This window comes from Lactuca sativa, chromosome 3 (assembly GCF_002870075.4).
Source record: "Lactuca sativa cultivar Salinas chromosome 3, Lsat_Salinas_v11, whole genome shotgun sequence".
NCBI classification, from domain to species: domain Eukaryota; kingdom Viridiplantae; phylum Streptophyta; class Magnoliopsida; order Asterales; family Asteraceae; genus Lactuca; species Lactuca sativa.
Genome location: NC_056625.2, coordinates 81,473,080 through 81,495,821, shown reverse-complemented (window position 1 = coordinate 81,495,821; position 22,742 = coordinate 81,473,080).

The window sequence follows — 22,742 nt, the reverse complement described above, 5'->3', positions numbered from 1 at the left end:
ATGATTAGTGAAGTTTGGACTTTTTAGGCTCCGAGTTACGTTTTGGGACTTGGGCACCGGTTTTGGACTTTGGCAGTGACTTTTGAGCAACAGGTGTCTCGGAAGGCTTATTCCGAGATCCTTTGCGAAATAAGCTTAATGATAAGGTCTTTTCATTAATCCAGAAATCATACTCAAGAATAGGTTGTTTTAGAACAACTTTTCTTGGACTAACTGTGTCACACCCCAAAACCGGAACGGCGGAAACGTTCGGGGGCGGAGGACATCATGTACAGTATCATAACAATGCAAAGTAGTAAATAGGCAACAACATCATCCATTGCATTAATAGTATAGTTTAATACATGTGTGTTCTTTCGTAGTAATATGACACCAAAACAAGTAATCAAAATAAAAAACGAGTCATGAACGTGCTTCTTCTTCTTCTCAAAACCTGGCATCGGTACCTGTCTACTGACGACCTGAGAATACAAGTTATTCTGAAAGCGTAGATCAACATTTAAGCTGGTGAGTTCATAAGTATTTAATTTCAATGTTTGTATAAGTTTGAATGTAAAAGTTTGGATGAAAATGTTTGTAAATGTTCAATGTAAATGTTTCTATATGTTTGAAAACCCGTAGAAAATCCCATATTTCCTACTAGTACAAAAAGTAGTCTTCTGTCAAGACCTGACCGTTTTAAATGTTTGTTTCTCTATAAAAGTGGATGTTTTTCCCTAGTTTATCACTATCTTAACTCGAAAGTAGCTTGTATTGACTTTAAAGTGGAACTGTGACTATATGAAAGTAATGGGAAAAGTAAGTACTCAAGGGTCTTCAGAATTGACAACCTGTAGTACAAACTATCGGAAATCATATTTGTTTTATTAAGGTCATAATGTGATGAGTAGTTCCCATACTAAACGTTCTCCCTACAAGATATTCTGGGAACGAAGCGTGACTTCCGCAACGAATTGCTAGGTCGTGTAATCCACATTAAAGCTATAAAATCATGTGTACCCAATTTATTATCACCTTTTGTTTAGAACAATGCGTTAGTGATCATTGGTATAGTTAGATCCTGTAGTTGTTCCATGTTATAGCATCTTAGTATATTCTTTCTGTTATAGTATCTTAGTATGTACTTGTATATGACAGTATTCTCTGTGTGTACTTGTATATGATAGTATTCTCTGTTATAGTATTCTGTGTCTAATATTTGTATATGATAGTATTCTCTTAAACTACACCTATAATAGTTTACTAGTAATTTTTGTTATAGTATTCTTCTTTGTAGTATTTGAATGATTGACTGGTACTTTTATATCTACATATGTATACATAATATATAACTAGTTGTTTAGACAACCTTCGGACAACTAACCGATTACACTAAGTACACATCCAAACAAGGAAAAGGAAATAAAGTGGGTTAGCATTTCTAAGTCCTTTAAACATTACTTACATAACTATAAATATATAGGAATGCATTTGACAATATATAAGTTAAAAAGGAAGCTTTGTAAAACCTTTTGAAGAGTTTAATAATAAATATTGATGACTTGATGTCAATTTATAAAACAATTTAAAAGTGGTTTGTTTGATAACACAGTTTAAAGTATATGAAATCCTATTATTTGAAACACAGTTTGACGTATATGAAATCCTATCATTTGAAACACAGTTTGAAGTATATGAAATCCTATTGTTTGAAACACAGTTTGAAGTATATGAAATCCTATTGTTTGAAACACATTTTGAAGTATATGAAATCCTATTGTTTGAAACACATTTTGAAGTATATGAAATCCTATTGTTTGAAACACATTTATAAATCACATGAGATTGATTATATAACTATATATTTTCTACTTGTATTACGCCCCCCCCCCCTCCCCCCATAAAAGCATTTAAAGTCATTTAAAAGGTAGATTAAGGGGTATGAACTCACCTGTAGTGAGTGATACGAATGAAAGATCAGTAAAGGATGCTAAGTGTCAAGTGAAGACTTGAGCACACACGGATCCTATTTAACATATAATGACACATATATGATTAAATTTAGTGTTTATAACAACTAATTAGGTAATTGAACAACCTCAGGGACTAGGAAACACTTGTAATCAAGTGTTAAACCACATAGGGTTGCATATAAGGGGTGTAGGGCCTCACATTGGAGTTTATGGCCCATATGGTAATACACACATGAGTTTACGGCCCATGGGCTTATGGCCCAATGAGTTTACGGTCGTAAACTCATGGTAATTTTTACCATTTTGTGTTTAAGATCCTATAGTTCACTAGGAAGTGTTCTAGACTTAGTTACAAGGCTTAGGAAGGTGTTGTATCAACTTTACACCCAAAAATTAGGGTTTACGGCCTTGGGAGATGCCTTGGCCGTAAACACCTTTCACTCATGATTTCTTGATGATTTCGAGGTGTAAACTAAGTGATTCAAGTATATAACAAGCTAAGATAAGAGTACTTACAATGTAGAAGCTTGATAGGGTGATTTAAGTCCAAAAACACTAGTGTGTGTTCTTGGTGTTCTTGGTGAAATGAACAACACTTGAAGATCTATCAAAATAGAGTGATTTCGTGGATGAAATCAAAGGGTTGTACTAGATAATGAGATGTAACAATAAATCAAGGAAAGAAATCTTACATTTTTTTTGAAGATTAAGATGAAGATCTTATGATACTTGAGAGAGAAATGGAAGTTCTTTAACTTAGAATGTAAGAAAATGAGGAATAAAGGTGTAAACTCATGTATAAGGCTTGAGTTCACGGCCAAGAGGAAGTTTACGGCCCAAACTCATAAAGTTTGTCCGTAAACACCTCATATAGGGTTTAAGGTTTGATTGTTGTACAATGAACCCTAGAAGACACTTCCTGGTGCTTGATTCTTGAATGTACTATGTTTAAAACACCCAAATAGACTCTAAAAAGTGCTAAATGTTAGCAGATACAAGCCTGACTTTGATTGAATTAGATGGTTGAACAAGATAAAAATTCCAGTTTGTCACATCATCCCCCCGTTAGAGAGAATTTCATCCCGAAATTAGAATTCACGCAGAATTGATAACTGTGCTACAGATAGAAGTTTCATTTGATCCTCGGGTTCCCAAGTGAATTCCGGTCTTCGCATGGCATTCCAGCGAACCTTTCACTATCGGGGTACGACTTTGTTTCTTTGTTTTGCCTTCACTGGGGTGATAACTCTTCCTGGTTAGATGTGTGTTGCATGTTCTCGTGGTCTGTGAATATAGTACTCTTTGGAGGTGTTGACTATGCTCATCCTTACTTCAGGAGTAGATAAGTATGTCATCGATGAAATGATCTGCCTTACTTCTTCACGAACAAGACTGATGCATCCTCTGGTGAGAAGCTTGGCCTAATAAATCCCTTCCTGAGAAGTTCGTGAAGCTGACTGGAAGGTTTATGCATCTTAGCTGGAGCGAGACGATAAGGCGATTTGGCTGCTGGGGTAGTTCCTGGAACTAAGTCGATTCTGAAACTCGACTTGGCGCTGCGGTGGTAATCCCAGTGGTTCTTCTGGAAGGATGTTGGAAAAGTCGCATACTTCTGGAATGTTCTGAATGTCTTTCACTTCCTGGCTCGTATCGACGATGTGTGCATGGAATGTATGACATTCCTGTCGTAAGCACTTCTGAGCTTGCATATACGAAATGATACGAAGGTTCGTACTTGATTCGTCTCCATAAATAACTAGAGGTTCATTGATAGGGAGGTTAAGATGATTTGCTTTCTCAAAGTACTTGATGTCGGCTCGATGTAGACTCAACCAATTCATACCGATTATTACGTCAAAACCTTGTGGTGGGTTAGTTGTCATGAAGGTCTAAAAGAACGTATGATTACACAATGAATTAAGGAAAAGTGTAGGTACTTCTAAGTTTATTCACACGGAATCACGATCACTCAAAGTCTTGGGTAGTCTCCGGCCTGAAGTTCATATTAGAACTCATACCTGGTTCATCAATCACAATCTCGGGTATACGAATCGTATATAATTACGATTGAAAAGGCAGTCGAATAAATGATTATTGTAAGCTCACATCCAAACAAGGAAAAGAATTCAAAGAAGAATCATCAAGTCTAAACCAGTAGAACCTTGATTATGAACCACCCTTGCGTATTCATTCCTCAGTGATAGATTAACCGTATGGGCCTTCGGATTGAACTTGACATACTATACGAGTGGTATTCCAGGGAGGTTTGTTGAGGTTACTTTGGGAAAGCTACGAAGCATAAGGCAATCTACACATGAGTGCCTCGGAGTTCTGGAACTTCGGATTTGCTAGAAAGTCGATTACAGGGAGAAGAATTTTCGCACAAAACTGGCACTATGAGGATCGAATCGACTCAAGTCAAAAGACAATGTCGGACTACTCAGAATAACTGGCATTAGACTAGTTCATAACTGTGTTACAAGAACACTGTTGTGCAACTTATGAAGGAGTTTCCGTACTTTAGTTTTACATATGATGCTGCTGCTGCGAATAAGGTATATTGCGTAAAAGTAAGTACAAGCAGCACAAGAGTCCCTTAAACTGATGGGACCTCACAGAAAGATATGACTCGAGTTGCACTAGTTTTATACAAGTGTTAAGATGTGATTCGACCGAGGGTATAATTATAAGTGTAATTAATTACTGTGATTCAGAAGTGTACCCATATTACAGCAGGATCCTTTTATGCCTTTTGTTATTCTAAGGTCAAACTTCTCCTGTTCCCCGTCACTTTTCTCTGTTGGGCAGTCCCTCTTGAAATGTCCCATTACGCCGCATAGATGGCATATCCGAGAAATTTTGACATTGGTGGTCGAGGTAATGTGTTGGATCCAAGTCCTATAGAAACGGGTAGTGTGCCCATTCTTGTTGCAGTCCTTGCAATGTAACTGTCGGCAACTACCTAGATGATGGAAACTGCACTTATTGCACTTTGGTAAATTTCCAGCATACTGCCTGGCTGGGTTAGGGATAACCGAGATACTAGTAGGGATGGTAGTAGGAGTTACAGACTTCGTGGTCGCGAAGGCTACCACATGTTGTTGTCTTTTGTTCGTCCCTTAGGATGATTTTCCTTTAAATCTACCCCAGAACTTTCGTTTATTGCTCTTGGGTTTGATATTCGGGGTGTCGTGGTAGTTTGATACTCGTTGATGTACTTGGTTGTTACTTTGATTAGAATTATTGATAACAATCACGCTAACATTTGCATTGTTAGCGTTAAGGTGAGTCATGACAGCTGTCACTGCCGCTGAGACTGCAGCTCGAAAAGTAGCTGCATCTATCTGAAGAGTTTGTGTTTTGTTGATGGGTTGTTTACTTTTCTTCAACGGCATGATTCTGTTACACGATAAGAAAAATGAGTTCGTGAGCGATTATGGTTGGCCTCAGATGTATTCTAATCATTCAGGTAAATGTAAATTTTCTGTTTTGTTAAAATGCTCTCGATGGTTTGACCTACATCCCTATGATGTAGTACTGGTAAAGAGTGGAAGAAAGTCCATAGAATGGTCGCCAGATGATTTTTATCCACTCTAGGCTATCATTGGTTTGTTGATAACATGATCCAACATTCGAAAAGAATTGGAAATGATCCATGAGCTAAGTTACCATAGTTCAATAAATTGACTAGGGTGAGATTTAGATAGAGTTCTAACGTTAAATGGATGAAAGTATTTGGACAAAGGATTTTCGGGAACTAGCTGACTGTCACGTCATTGATATTTAAGATGTAATAAGTTCGGTGGAAATGAACCTTGGAGTAGGTCTTACATCATCTCAGGAGTAGGAAAACTTTGACAGAATAAAGTCTAAGTGAAATAGTACCTACAGTAGTAGAATAGTTACATTGAAAAGTGCTACTTAGAGCATAGATAAGAAAACTATTCCTTTAAGCAGACTAGTAAGGATCAGTAGAATATCTTCTACTGACGACGAGCATCATTCAGATGAACTCTAAGTTCAGTGAGCTGACGCTCCACCTCAAGTAGGTGTCTTTCGTACACCCTCTTTCATACTCATAGTTCTATGACTTCGGCTCTGGTTTCGGCTAGTGCTTGCAGCAGTGTCTCATTTTCTCTCCTATGAGCAAGTTCAAGATTGTGAATTCAATCCGTATTGGAATTTGTGTCAGCTTCTAGTTCCACTGTTTGTTGAATGGCTGCCACATTTAGATCGACATTACGAGCTATTTGGCGAACCAAAATCGGAAGAACTCTGTCTGCAGGTCCTCCTTCACTTACGTTGTTGAAGCTTCGACCTCTGCTGTAGGGAAAGGGTTGGCCTTGTTCATGGCTCCACCTACCCAAGTATTCAGCCCACATAGGCATCGGGCCTTAAAATGTTAGACGAAGTTCATAATTTGGGATTTGATCTTCTCGAGGTAAGTTCTCATTTTCTGGTTCAAGGTCAAGATTCCCTGGAGAGTCTCTTGCCAGATTATTATCTAAAGGGAGTTCAGGTTCTGCTGCTAGTGCTGCATTCAGCTCTCCTCCATTCTCTTGGCTGGGAAAGTAAGAGTCGCCGGGGAGTTGGAATCCAGGCATTTATCTAGACAAGAAATAAGGGTAAGGAATTTATTTAACAATTCTAAAATAAAGCGATAAACAAATAAAGAGTTTCTATGAGAGAAACTTACCGCTAATCCTAATATGACTATTACTGGTTCCTTTTATGAGAACATAGTGCATACCAATTATATACTACTTGAGTCGAATAGTCTTTCGAATAAATGATCCTACTCTATGTCCACACCCAAACAAGGAAAAGGAAGTAAAGCTTAGACCACATATTCTGAGTCTATGAAACCTAATGGTATATAATCATAATGCATGCACTTAGTACTCATAGAACTATCAGCAAAGGCCTTTTGTTCTATATAAAGTTTTGTTCTTGGAATGAATAGTATTTAAAATACTCATATAGTATTTTACTTTATGTTTTGTTCTCATGTTCTTCTGTACTTGAAGATGTATATGTATATGTATATGTATATGTATGTGTATATGTATGATTAGGTAAGTTTTAGGTTTGTTGCAACACCACTATCACTCCCAAGCACACGTTCACCATATCTTAAATGAATATAGTTGATCAGGTTATATTGATTCGAGATATGATTACATAATTGCCCAAGTTTGACTGTTGTGCCCAACAATTAAATACTTTTATTATGTTCTAGTATGACATCGTTCTATAGTAAGTATGTTTGTATGTAATTAGGTATATTTTAGTTAAGTATTTTAGTACTTTAAAGTATAAACTCTTTGTCAGAGTATTTTAATCCCATTGTGTTTATAGTTTGTATATCTTTTATGGGTTGATATACTTGATTCACTATAAACAATGCACTGATACCAATATGTCACACCCCAAAACCGGAACGGCGGAAACGTTCGGGGGCGGAGGACGTCATGTACAGTATCATAACAATGCAAAGTAGTAAATAGGCAACAACATCATCCATTGCATTAATAGTATAGTTTAATACATGTGTGTTCTTTCGTAGTAATATGACACCAAAACAAGTAATCAAAATAAAAAACGAGTCATGAACGTGCTTCTTCTTCTCAAAACCTGGCATCGATACCTGTCTACTGACGACCTGAGAATACAAGTTATTCTGAAAGCGTAGATCAACATTTAAGCTGGTGAGTTCATAAGTATTTAATGTCAATGTTTGTATAAGTTTGAATGTAAAAGTTTGAATGAAAATGTTTGTAAATGTTCAATTTAAATTTTTGCATATGTTTGAAAACCCCTAGAAAATCCCATATTTCCTACTAGTATAAAAATTAGTCTTCTGCCAAGACCCGACTGTTTTGAATGTTTGTTTCACTATAAAAGTGGATGTTTTTCCCTATTTTATCACTATCCTAACTCGAAAATAGTTTGCATTGACTTTCAAGTGGAACTGTCACTATATGTAAGTAACGGGAAAAATAAGTACTCAGGGGTCTTCAGAATTGACAACCTGCAGTACTAATTACCTGAAAACATATTTGTTTTATTAAGGTCATAATGTGATAAGTAGTTCCCATACTAAACGTTCTCCCCACAAGAGATTCTGGGAACCAAGAGTGACTTCCGCAACGAATTGCTACGCCGTATAATCCACATTAAAGTTATATAATCATGTATAGCCAATTTATTATCACATTATTTTTAGAACAATGCGTTAGTGATCATTGTTATAGTTAGATCCTGTAGTTGTTCCAAGCTATAGCATCTTAGTATGTTCTTTCTGTTATAGTATCTTAGTATGTACTTATATATGATAGGATTCTCTGTGTGTACTTGTATATGATAGTATTCTCTGTCTAATATTTGTATCTGATAGTATTCTCCTACACTATACCTATAATAGTTTACTAGTAATTTATGTTATAGTATTCTTCTTTGTAGTATTTGAATGATTGACTGGTACTTTTATATCTACATATGTATACATAATATGTATCTAGTTGTTTAGACGACCTTCGGACAACTAACCGATTACACTAAGTACACATCCAAACAAGGAAAAGGAAATAAAGTGGGTTAGCATTTCTAAGTCCTTTAAACATTACTTACATAACTATACATATATAGGCATGCATTTGACAATATATATAAGTTAAAAAGGAAGTTTTGTAAAACCTTTTGAAGATTTTAATAATAAATATTGATGACTTGATGTCAATTTATAAAACGATTTAAAAGTAGTTTGTTTGATAACACAGTTTAAAATATATGAAATCCTATTGTTTGAAACACAGTTTGAAGTATATGAAATCCTATTGTTTGAAACATAGTTTAAAGTATATGAAATCCTATTGTTTGAAACACAGTTTGAAGTATATGAAATCCTATTGTTTGAAACACAATTTGAAGTATATGGAATCCTATTGTTTGAAACACAGTTATAAATCACATGCGATTGATTATATAACTATATGTTTTCTACATGTATCCCCCCCCCCCTCCCCCCACAAAAGCATTTAAAGTCATTTAAAACGTAGATTAAGGGGTATGAACTCACCTTTTGTGAGTGATACGAATGAAAGATCGGTAAGGGATGCTAAGTGTCAAGTGAAGACTTGAGCACACACGGATCCTATTTAACATATAATGAGACATATGTGATTACATTTATTGTTTATAACAACTAATTAGGTAATTGAACAACCTTAGGGACAAGGAAACACTTTTAATGAAGTGTTAAACCACATAGGGTTGCATATAAAGGGTGTAGGGCCTCACATTGGAGTTTATGGCCCATATGGTAATACACACATGTGTTTACGGCCCATGGGCTTATGGCCCAATGCGTTTACGGCCGTAAACTCGTGGTAATTTGTACCATTTTGTGTTTGAGGTCCTATAGTTCACTAGGAATTGTTATAGACTTAGTTCCAAGGCTTAAGAAGGTGTTGTATCAACTTTATACCCAAAAATTAGGGTTTACGGCCTTGGGAGATGCCTTGGCCGTAAACACCTTTCACTCATGATTTCTTGATGATTTCGAGGTGTAAACTAAGTGATTCAAGTATATAACAAGCTAAGATAAGAGTACTTACGATGTAGAAGCTTGATAGGGTGATTTAAGTCCAAAAACACTAGTGTGTGTTCTTGGTGTTCTTGGTGAAATGAAGAACACTTGAAGATCGATCAAAATGGAGTGATTTCATGGATGAAATCAAAGGGTTGTACTAGATAATGAGATGTAAAAACAAATCAAGGAAAGAAATCTTGCATTTTTTTGGAAGATTAAGTTGAAGATCTTATGATACTTGAGAAAGAAATGGAAGTTCTTGAACTTAGAATAAAAGAAAATGAGGAATAAAGGTGTAAGCTCATGTATAAGGCTTGAGTTCATGGACAAAAGGGAGTTTACGGCCCAAACTCATAAAGTTTGTCCGTAAACACCTCATATAGGGTTTAAGGTTTGATTGTTGTACAATGAACCCTAGAAGACACTTCCTGATGCTTGATTCTTGAATGTACTATGTTTAAAACACCCAAATAGACTCTAAAAAGTGCTAAATGTTAGCAGATACAAGCCTGACTTTGATTGAATTGTATGGTTGAACAAGATAAAAATTTCAGGTTGTCACAAACTGTTTTTGAAGCTGTAGGAATCACAATGTTACTTGAAATTGAAAAAACTTTTTCTACACTCTTAGTTCTCCACTCAAATTTTTGTTTTGAATTCTTTGAAAATGTTTGAGTGATAGTGTTTTTAACCAAACGTTTTTTGTTTATTGTTTTTGATGGTGCACTTGGTTTTGAAAGTTGTTGAGGTTTGAAAATTGTACCATCAGATTTAGGAATGAAAACAGAGGAAACAGTCCGAGGAGAGTTATCTCTAGTGGGACAAGTATCAACAGTCTTTTTTTTGGAATGGGACTGACAACTTTGTTTTGAACAATAGGACTAGGAATGGTGGGGGCCTATTAAGGATCTTAACAAGCGCAAATACTTTATGGATCCTAGTGGTCGGGCTTACAATCAGAGATACATTCTTCTTAGAATTCTAAATTAATCTGGAATTCTATTTAGACCTAACTTCCTTTTTTTAGTGCATTTTTGGCTTCTATCTTAGGATTGATGACATATTTTCTATTCAATGAAGGTTTCTTCCTGGAGTCAGATGTTGACTTGGAAGTTTGGCCAACGGATTGCTTGTTAAACTTGGGTTTGATTGGCACTAAGGTGGTTTTAGAAATCACTTGAGAGTTGAAACACATGAATCGGATGAATTATCACTAATGGTTTCTACATCAACGTCATCATCTAAGGATGCCCTTAAAAAAGTTTGATTTTTCAGAGTCATGTTCAGTTGTCACTGGAATGATTTCCTCAACAAGGAAATTGTTAGGAGGACTGTGGTTCAAAATGTGAACTACAGTTTTGGGAATGCTGGGAGAAAATTCTGAGGTCTGATTCAGGTCCAGGGGTATAAGAGGTGGAAGAGGCGTGAAATCAGGACACTTGACAACTATTGGTTGAAACTCAGGAATCAGTGAAGAAAAATTGTTTAAGGTCTCATGAAGGGGTGACAAAGGTGAGACAGGGGTATCCAAATGTTTGTGGTTCGGAATGTCTCCCATAAAAGTTGGATTTTGTAACTCCTTCAAGGAACGACCAATAGACTTTGAAAACTCGCTTCCGAGACCAGGTGCTTTAGACCAAGGATGACGAAAATTATGGGTCATCCTTTCATTTGCTTTAAGAATGTCTATCGAATTATGTAAAGTATCTATTTTGGCATTTAGACCTTTATTATCAGAAATCAAAACATTTCTTTCAGAATAAGTGATTTCGCATTTGTCTTTAAGAATGATACATTCATATTTTGATATTACAAGTTCACGTTCTAAAATCACTATTTTAAGCTTCTTATCCTCGAAACGTAATCTATAAGACGACTTAATTCACTTTCCATCTTCTCACTGGCTTCTAGCAGGCTCATAGGCTTTGTAAATGATCTTCGTATCTGATTGGATCTTGGTTAGATATGGTTCACAAAGAGATAAACCAAAATTGTTATCAGAAATCATATATTTTACCTGTTGAACGATGCTTCTACCGGGTGGGTCGTTGGTTGCCATGTAGCAGTAGTTTGGTTCAGCATCATCATCGTCTTCCTTTGATCCAGATGACCAGTAGCCTTAATCACATTTCATGGTTTGTCTAGCAATAAGAAACATGTTTCTACCAGTACTCATATCATCTTCATCTCCAGATGACCAATACCCTTCCACATCTCTCGACACAGTGATTACGAAAGCTTTCTCACTAGAATCCATTTCTTGGGCTCGGCGTGCATAGTATGCAGAGTCCTTGATCTATGGTTATTGTGGCGCTTCAACCAAGCAATCTTTGGCAAAGTGGTTTGCGAGACCACATTTGTGACAAACAATTTTTGATTTTTCTGACTTCGGTGTCTCATGAGATTCCGAGGAGTGAGTTTTTGTTGGAATGTTTGGCTTGTAAGCAGGTGGATTTTCAGAAGGTTTAGGGTATGGTTGGGGATTACTTTGATGAGGAGCTTGGAAATGGTTGTGGTATGGTTTGTGAGTGGGATTGAAAGGACACTTTTATTTCATGGAGAGCACAACAAACTCTTGTTGAAAATGTAGTTCGGAGTCCATTGCTTCAGGATCGAGGTTTACATCAAACCGATAGCTTGAACTAGCAAGAGTAGATAAAGTTGGTGGAAAGGGTTAAAAAGGTGGGATACATGGGATAACATCTTTAAAATGGTCCGTAGCATAGAGGTTTGGAACTTGAGGATCATTAGAACTAACAAGAGCAAGAGGTCCTCCTGAGAGTTCTCTCAAAGTTTCTAAAACATTTGATTCATGACCTTGCAGCTCATCAACCAGTTGGTAAAGCTTTAGCTTATTTAGAGATCCATTACTCTGAAGGAACGATTTAACATTTCCCCATCCTTTACCAAAACTATTGATAAACTTGATATTATACTCTAGAGGAGTTCGAACAATCCCATGAGCTGTCATGTTGCTGACAATGATTTTGTATATGTTAGAAGCCGAGGCAACTGATTCACCAAGAGTGGTGGGGAAAGTATCAAACTCATTAACGACGGAAGTCAAATGCTTATCCTTCATGTTTTCAGATCCTTTGAATAGGTATTGGAGAGCATCCCAAATCTCTTTAGCAGATTTGCACAACTTAATGTGCTCAAAGAGACAAGGTGGAACACCAAACACCATTTCGTAAAATAGAACTTGATATGCATACAATTTCTCTATGTCATTAGCATTAAGAGGTGCTTGATGCTATTCATCCTGTCCCATGAGAGTTGCAGCAACATCTCACACAGTTTGTCTCATAGGAACATGTGGACCTTCTTTAACGGATCTCTAGATAGCTTCACCTTTTTTCTTTACCCGGTAAGAACCTTTCCATTCTAACTTTCTAGTGATCATACTCTTCAACAAATAGAAATGGGGCACGAGAAGGGAAACCTATGCTATTTGCTATTTGCAATGAATACATTTGTTGGGAATTAGGAGCAACCACTGAATCTAAGATATGAGAGAAAAAGTGTATATAGAAGAACTTTTATCTAAACACAAAAATGATCGAAATTCCAAGGTAATTTCGAATCAACTATAATATGTTCTTATGGATTCAAAGGACAACCACTCAAGCTCTAATACCAATTGTGCGTACTAGAATTAATGTGTAAGGACAAGGTTTGAAAACTCAAACCTTGAGTTAATCTTAAAGATCGATGTCTGCTCTTAAGTGATCTTCCAGTCAAGTCTGGTAAAACCAGTCGATACTTGAAGTTAATATTCAACAAAGTACACAAGTATTTAGTGAAGAAACTATGAGTATGATAAATGTAAAAACAATAAATGAACAAGAAGAATGTAGTGAAGGTTTTGATTTGAGAGAAAAGTAAAGGAAAGTTAAGAGAAATATTTGCTATCTTTGGAGGAACAACCCGTATATTTCTTGTCAATAAATTCACTCCTTATATAGGAAAAGGAGGTACATCGTACAAACCACATTTCGTTCCTAGAACTGGATAATAAACATCTTATGACAACTGATTATCCAACTGATACAAAAAGCTAAGTCCTATGAAACGTTACATCATACAAAAGACAATAAATAATAAGTACATAAACAAAATTTCAATCTCGGATCTTTGCTACATCTCGGGGTGGTCTTCACCTCGGACTCGATCTCTTCTTCGGAACTTGCTGACCTCTGATCTTTAATACTAATGATTGCTAGAGGTTCACTTTCAGGTTCCAACAAGGGTTAATTTGAAAACTGGATAGTTGGAAAAGTCACCATTAGGTATAGTATATATCCTTATGTTTAACCAGTATTACTTTTAGGTATTATGTTATCCTAGGAAATTGACCTGTTAGGGGTGTCAAACCCAACAAATAAAGGGGTAAGATATACTCCTAAGTAACACTACTCTATTGCACTAGAAAGTAGTACAAGGCAAGTAGGGTCGATCCACAGAGACACGGGACAATCAGTCTATACCCTTTTTGCGTAAGGTACTTGTTCACAAAAGATGAAAGAAAAAGGGGGATTTGATTGCAATGATTAGACAAATAAAGTAAAATCACAAGTAATTGTCTGAATGAGTAAATTAAATTCTGATATTATAAAGACTCCAACTTCATGTATGACACTTCAACAATGTGAATCCAAGATGACAAGACCTTTGTTTCATTCTATCTAAGTTGGTACTTGAAAATGTTAACAAGCTCTAACACTTTCCATTCACCACAATAATTAACCAAAACAAGCTCTTTGATTAATCCTAACCTTACTAACCTAATCTAAACAAGCCCTTAGAATTAGATTGAAAGATTGCATGAAGCTTTATGTGAATGTTCCCAACCACACCCAATACTCCTCATAAGCTCGGGAGTGTAAAAGTGTATGAATAAGATTTACACTAAATTCATTCAGTAGATGTCAATTTAATGCTTGTTACTTGTTCAATTTCACAAAACAATTACAGATTTTGTAAAAGAGATAACTGGAATAACCTAACCCTAATTCAAATGGCCAATAAGAATCACAATTAGAATCAAACATTCGATTGAAGCAAAATCAAATTCATTAGATAGAAAGTAAGAACAAACATCATGTCATATGATTAGATTCACAACTAGAAAGTCAAAACATGAGTTGGAGAAATTAGAGTTCTAGCCACACATGACTAAAACAAAACCAGAAATCTAGAAGATGAATTCAAGAATTAAAATGCTTACAAATACGAAATCAAAATGTTTCCAAATGCGTAACGGACAATCCTTGCTAAAAACTTCAACTCCTTCTCCTCAAAAATGCTTTTTTCTGCTCTGCTTGCTTCCAAAATGACCTCATTCCCGAAATAAGAAAAGAGGGAAAACTGCCAAAAAGAAAGTTTTTAAGTCGAACACGCCCCATGTCGATATAGAGCAAATAAACACGGGCCATGTTGAGTGTAAGTACGATGCCCAGAAATCCCTAGATAGCCCAACACGCCACGTGTCCATATAGGCTACACTACTAGAAAATAGGCCTTTAATGACACGCAATTTATGATACGCACGGATTTACGATGAGCAAAAGTGTGTGATGTAAAAACAATGTCATCTCTACTAAAATTTAAAGGATTTTGGACACTCATTTTTGCACGCCCTAAATTAGTGTCTAATAAAAAATAAAAAAAAAACACGGAGGGAACCTTAAATAAATCGTGTGTCGTCTAACCATGTCGTTTTATAAATTTTAATGAAACACACATTGCATCCTAAGGAGGGAAATGAAATCCCAAAAATTAAAAACCCCACTTTGTTTCCACCGGCTGAAAACCCTAAAACCCCCTTTCTCTCTTTCTTTTTCTCCTTTCATTCTTTCTTCTCTCTCGATCCTCAAACTCAAAACCGTGTTGCTGGAAGCTACTAGATCGACCATGGTCAATCAGCCCAGGTCGAAGCCGAATGCAGCGGCAGGTCTGGTCGAAGCCGAATAATCATATCTACACGATTGTTATCGGAATTTTAGGGCGTGAAGGTCTTCTTGACAAAGGCTACAACATGTTCGAGGAAATGCCCAGTGAAGGGGTGCCTCGTACCGTGTTTTCATATACCTCGATCATCAATGCCTATGGGCGAAACGGTCAGTATCAAACATCCCTATAGTCTCGGATTTCTATGTTGAAATAGTTTTAGCACATGTCGAATGCTCGTTTTTAAGGCTCTTGAATTCTTTAAGAATCTGTTCCTGTTTTTTCACAAGCTCTTGCACACGTACTTATGAATATGTAACTCTTTTTGTAAGATCTTCATTAACACAACCCACAGATCTTCATTAACACAACTCTTTTTATGTTTCTTCTTTTCACCTTTTTTTTGCTAATTTACATAGGTTGAGTTATGAGCTTTTTGCTTAAAGCATTCTGGACCCCAAAAAGATCATAGCCCACATCTGGAAAACCTTTCTGTAGGAGTTGAAGATGTGAAAGTGAATGATTATTCTAATTTCACTCTACTTCTGAAGAAGGTACAATAAATATTTTCAAAACATATCCTTCTTAAAAACATCATGTGTAACACAACTTTACCCTTGATTTTGTAGTTGATTGAACAAGGAAAAGTCAAATTGAAAGATGTGGCCTCAGAGATTAATGTTTCTGCTAACTTGTTGGCATCAAATTGTTTATCCAGGTGGATCTGGGAAGACATCTGCAGCAAGAATCTTTGCTGCTGCTTTAAATTGTTTATCACACAAGGGTAAAAATGTCAAAAAGCCATGTGGGGAATGTCAAGAATGCACCTTGTTCTTTGCTAGAAGGAGTCGAGATGTTAAGGAAGTAGATTCAGTTAGTTTAAATAAAGCTGAAAATCTTAGATATATTATCAAGAATGCCATGCTCCCTCCAGTTTCTTCTAGTTTCAAAGCTTTTATAATCGATGAATGTCAACTAATGCAAGGGTCAACATGGTCAACTCTTGTGAATAGCCTTGAGGAAGAATGTCATCGGATCATTTTCATTATGATAACTCCTGACCTCTCTAAGCTGCCACGTGGCGAAATACACGGGTCACAAAGATTCCATTTTCCAAAGATTAAGGAATCAGATATTGTTCAAAGATTGGAGAAAATTTGTTTAGAAGAAGGATTAGATTATGATCAAAATGCATTAGAATTCATTGCTACAAGATCTAATGGATCTCTTAGAGATGGAGAGATGACTTTAGAACAACTTAGTTTGTTGGGGAAAAGAATAACCATCTCACTAACCTATGAATTAGTGAGTAATTTATACATTTTTACCCATTTTTTTCTCTTAATTGGTTGAAATTAAGAAATTTAAGATACCCTTTTTGGATTTTTGCAGATTGGTATTGTCTCTGGTGATGAGCTGCTTGAGTTACTAGCTTTGGCCTTATCACCTGACACTTCAAATACAGTTAAAAGGGCGGCGGAATTAATGAGATCAAGAATTGACCCTATGCAATTAATTTCACAATTAGCAATTCTAATTATGGATATTCTTTTTGGGAAATTTCATGAAAAAATTTCTGATGTTAAAAGACAGTTTTTTGAAAGACATACTTGTGAGTATACTTGCATCACCCTTACTCTTTATATTAATCCATGGTATCATCAGTAAATAAACTACTTTTTTATGTTTTTTTTAGCTGAAGCTGATTTGCAGCAACTTAATAACGCCTTGAAAATACTATCCGAAACTGAGCTTCTGTTTGTTTTCACCAAGGTATTCTTTATTTTATTTTATTTTATTAATTGTAACACTTCCCCTTTTCATGGAAAAATTAAAGAGTTAGTTAGGAATGGTTGTAGTTGAACTGGAATTCCATCGTTTGAAACTATATATAAAAGTACGGGACAGATTACTGGTGATCCTAATCTGGTTCTGAATTGTGTTTCAGGTACATATAAAGTTGGTTCCAGGCAACTCTGCGGGAACTGTCACTGTATCTACCCTACCCCAGCTAACTGGTGGACCTCCAATGTCTACAAGCAACTGAGTTCGGATCAGCAGGTCAATCAAAAATGGGTTAGAGATAACCACGTGGTGTATAACTACGGGACAGATTACTGGCGTTTTAATGGGAAGATGGCACCTGAATGTTATAAGCCACAATACTAATAGATACATGATATTCTTTCACAATTACACCACAATTCATTTTCCAGTCTTAGCTTAAAGCTTGGTTTTCCTTTTTAAAGTTTGGTATTAAACTGCCTGCCCTTTGCATTCCATTTTCCAAGTGTGTTGTCATTTTCTCAAGTATTTTTCAAACATTCTTTTTGATGTTTTGAAATTTGAACAAGGATGGAGTGAGCGAAGGACAATTTTATCTCGTTATGACAGGGCCTTCCCGGACGCTTCTTTAGTGTTCCTGTAAGTAAGGATGTAAATATTTTATTTTCATAAAATATTTATTTATTTTTCTCACTCTGACATGTATGTGTTTTGTTTTGTAGGAAGAGTTGGGAGCTCCACAAGAATCTCAACATGGTGATGCGGTAATGGAGGCGATTGTTAAAAAACGTAACGGCTCTGTGTTAGGGGAAGGGGTCGATTCAACACTACAGTTGTGTGTATGTAAATTGTAATTAATGACTGTATATGAAAGGGTATTTCAGTCATTTACTAAAAAAAATGTATGTTATGTTTTGTTGAAAAACAAACAGCTGAGGCACTGGCGGAACAGGTTACACAGGAGCATTTTGAAAATGGACTGATATACCCTTCGTTCACCAACATCTGTAAGATTTCCACTCATATTGCTGCCAAAGCATATGAACTTGGTAAGAAGAAGGCCCAAATTTCTGGCCCTCATCTCGGCTCCCTTCTCTTATATCTTCCCTCCTAATCTCCCAACCTCCGACCTGCCACATCCTTTTAACCGTGACGCTTCTTTTGTTGCCGACTGCTGCAACAGATCGGCCAAAAAGGGTAATTACTTGTCTCTGGTATTGATATTAAGACGTTTTAGTGTCCGTTGAATCAATATTTGATTTTAATTTTAATTTCAAATTTTGTTATTGTTTTTTTGACCCATTTACTTCAATGGGGTTGAAACATGTCTAATTTAATTGTTTTGATTACATCAAGTCCAGATGTGAGTTTGAGGATTTGTATTCCCATATTTTATTAAACTTAAAATTGCTTAGTTTTGTAAACTGGCATTTTTTTATTTTTTTAAAAACTTGAAGTCTTGAAAGTGAAATGATATATATATATATATATATATATATATATATAGAGAGAGAGAGAGAGAGAGAGAGAGAATCTGAATGGAAAATAATATGATATTTTATTAGTTTTACTTTGTTTCTTTTTTATCTTAATAAGCTTAATGGGTTAAGCACTTAATCCAGAAAGCTACATATAGTTGTTTCCTTTTGACTTAATTTGGACATAATGACTTGATGAGTTAACCAAAAAAGCCTGCCACATATTTTAGATAGGGGTATTATGGGGAAATCCTATGAATAAAGGGCTTATTAATAGGAGGGGAATTTTGGGTAATTCTTTATATATTTTGTTTGTTGCAACAGAGTATATAAGTGGGTAGAAGGATTAAGGGATGGTTATCTATCATGATAAATGAAGATTTTCACTGTCACTGCCTTCTCTGCTATCAGGAATCTACATATTTCATGGTCTTTTTTTCCTTTTTTTAAAGGTAAACATCCATCAATTTTGAATTAACTCTCTCTTTTATCAAATATCGTGTTCTTCATTTTAGAGAACATTAAACTCTGTTAGTTTTTATTTATTTGTTTATCCTGTTATGTGTTGGATTACGGCAGTGAAAGGAGCATTAAAAATAAAAAACAAAAACAAAAAGATAATTCTCTCCTTATTATCATATGCATAATATATTATGTACTTCAATTTGCAGAAAGATCATCAAGCAATAGATATCCTTTTAGCATAGATCGATATATATGAGCTTTTTTGCTTTCAAAAATCGTTGGGGAAGAAGGTTGAAACTTGCTCTTTGTGAAGGTAATTTTTTTCTTAATGTATGATCCTCTATATTCTTGATATTTTCCCACTTTTTAAATCTTTTATCAAATTCTCACTTTTGGATACAGAGTTTGATGAGAGCATGCGTGACCTAAATCTTTTATCAAATTCTCACTTTTGGAGGTGGCCATAAGAAAAGGTAAGTAAAGGGTAATTTGGTATAATTCAGGTTGACAAGGAGCTATATTTTTCACATAATTGACAAGGAATTGTTGTATCTATTCAGACTAGGCTTAGAGCAATGGTTGCAAGAGATGAGTTCATAAGAAAAAGAAACAAGGTTGCAACTATAGTTTAGGTACTATGGATGAATTATGTTTGTAAAGTATTCAAGAAAATGATTATAAACAAGGGTGAATTTGTACAGATTAGTTAGCTTCTTGCAGGTTGATCTTGAATAAGCAAAGGGGCAATGGATTGTATTTTTTGTATTTGATTTGTTTGTAAATTTTTGTTACAACATCTATTGATTTGTTTTATCTTTCCATGGAATGATGACATTAAATTTATGCAATGGATTCTATTTTTTGTATATGATATTTTATTTTCTATTATGAAACATTAAATACAAATTTAATTTGAAAATAAGTAAATCTATAAATAATATTTTTTTTAAACATTTAAAATTATGATACGCAAAAATGTGTGTCATCTTCATTTATGACATGGCCTTTCTTGACAGGGGATTTCTTGATACGCATTGCATGTCATTAACATGCGCGTCGTAAGGTTATGACACGCGAATGCGTGTCGTCTTCCTTTATGACAGGGCCTTCCTTGATACGCATTGCGTGTCGTAATTTTTCGTCGTAAATGAGCGTCGTAAATGAGCGTCGTAAATGCGCGTCATCTATAGAGGACGCACAAAAGCGCGTCGTCTCTCTTTATGACAGGGCCTTCCTTGACGCGCATTTGCGCGTCGTCTAAGCCTTTTACGACGCGCAATGAGCGTCGTAAAAGGCTGTTTTTCTTGTAGTGCTAAATGAACACGGGTCGTGTTCATCGAAGTCAGAAGATAAATGTTTGATAGCCAAACACACCCCGTGTTGGATTCTAGGGAAAACCCAACACGCCCCGTGTTGCCCTCTGGATGCTCGTCTAAACTTGATTTTTCTAATTCTTCCGATTCTCGTCCAATCGTCCCGCAATCTTCATCAACGCTCCCTAGCACCTCCAAAAGCGCGCTCCAACCCCCGGTTCACCTGAAATTGAAAAGAAAGAGTGCAAATAAGGTTGTTCAAGAAATTAACCTAGATATGCTAAAATGCAATAAAAACAACGAAATTATTTTAAGGATATACATAGAAAAAGGGCTAAAAGTTGTGCAAAAAGGGTGCACAAAATGCACCCAACAGATCTCCCCAAGCTTAGACCTTTCTTGTCCTCAAGAAAGATCAAGAAATAGACGAAACCGGACGATTTATGGATGACAAAAAGGAACTTAGAATGAAAAGGGTGTGAAGGATCCTAAAGGCTAACAATAAATGCATGCAATGTAATGCCATGAAAATTTAAGGTATATACAAAATGCACTTGAGAAACAAAATGAAACAAAAGAAAAAGAAGATTAAGAACAAACACAAAATATGTATTTTTTGTAACTAAATAAAGGTACGATCAGACTTTATATCAATGAGGCTTCGATCACTGATACCTTGGCAATCATCCTGTTTCCTTCCACATATCACAGACTCTCAGTGTGAGGAAGACCCGAAACGGTGTAACCCAATAATCCAACCGAAGTTTTATTTAGTCTTTATACCTTACTAAGCTTTATGGGCGAAAATAACATAGTCTGTATTTCATGTCCTTAAGACTAGATGGCCAAGAATCAGAATCAACGCATCCTTAAGAACCCGTCACGGCGAATCAGCTTTCGCTGAAACAGCGAGCCCACCCAAAGGGGCCCATCTCCTATGCTTTCACTTTTTTGAGAGCCACAAGTATCATATCACACAGTTCTTCATTCGCCATATTTGAATTGAATTGGCTTTTGATTTGATCGAACTTTGATTTGTACTTCGTTTTGAATTTGGATTCTTCAATCTTCATTTTTGGAATTTCTTTAGATTTCTTTGTTTTCGCATTTGAGAATCTGCTTAAGGTACTAGATATGACAGTTGTACCCTTCCTTCTTTCTTGACTGTGTGGGTCTGATACTTAAGCTCTCTGTTATCGCGGGGGTAACGCGTGTCAACAAATAGGTCCATGTTCTGTGGGTTCAGAGTTGCCGATAGAGATTCTTTTTAAACATTCAAAAGCAAATCATAATAAAGCTGTTATTACCGCCCAAAAAACGTTTCAATATAAATTCATTTTATTATCTAAGGCTAGGGTCTCGAATTACAGTGTTTGGGTCCCCTAGTTATGACAGTTGATTCTATGCTTCCGGTAACAATCCGGTTGCTTCGGTATTTTTTTTTTTTATTTCATGGAGCAATTGTATGTAAAGAGTGTCATCATCTCGTACTTTTTTTTTTTGAAAAAAATGCATGCATGAATATGAAATGCAAAAATCGGTAAAATGCACAAATTTGAAAATATATATTTTTTTATTTTTTTATTTTTTTTTTATTTACATGCATGCATGAATATGAAATGAACCTAGTGTACAACTCTACCCCTCCCCAAGCTTGAATATAAGCATCGTCCTCGATGCTCGGAGAGGGGGGAACAACCTAAAACGGAGGTGGAGGTGGGGGATAGTAGCTGGGGTCGCGGGTCCAAGCTCAGAAGTCCACCTCCTGTTTGCGCTGACGCTCCTGATCTCGAGCGTACTGAGTGGTGAAGGTGGAAAAATTTTGGGTCAGGCTTGCAATATCTTGTTGGTAGGTGTCGAGGCGGGTATGGATTGACTGGAATGCATCCATATACTGTTGATGATAAGGTGAGGATGCAGCAAAATGGGATGAGCTAGCACCACCGGTGGGAGAAGCACGGCGAGGCTCCTCCTCCTCATCATCATCATCACCATCTTACGCGTTGTCTTCACTTTGCTCATCTACCTCGGTGGAGTATGAGTGGGGGAAGATGTATGGAATGATTTGCCAATCGGTCATGTGAATGGGATCTCGGAAAGCAAGAATGCCTTTATTTTCTGGTGTGATGAGGAGCTTTGGATCATGATTTTGACCCACGGTCCAATGGTGTGTACCATCGCTTGCCGAACAGAAGAGTCGCATGGACTC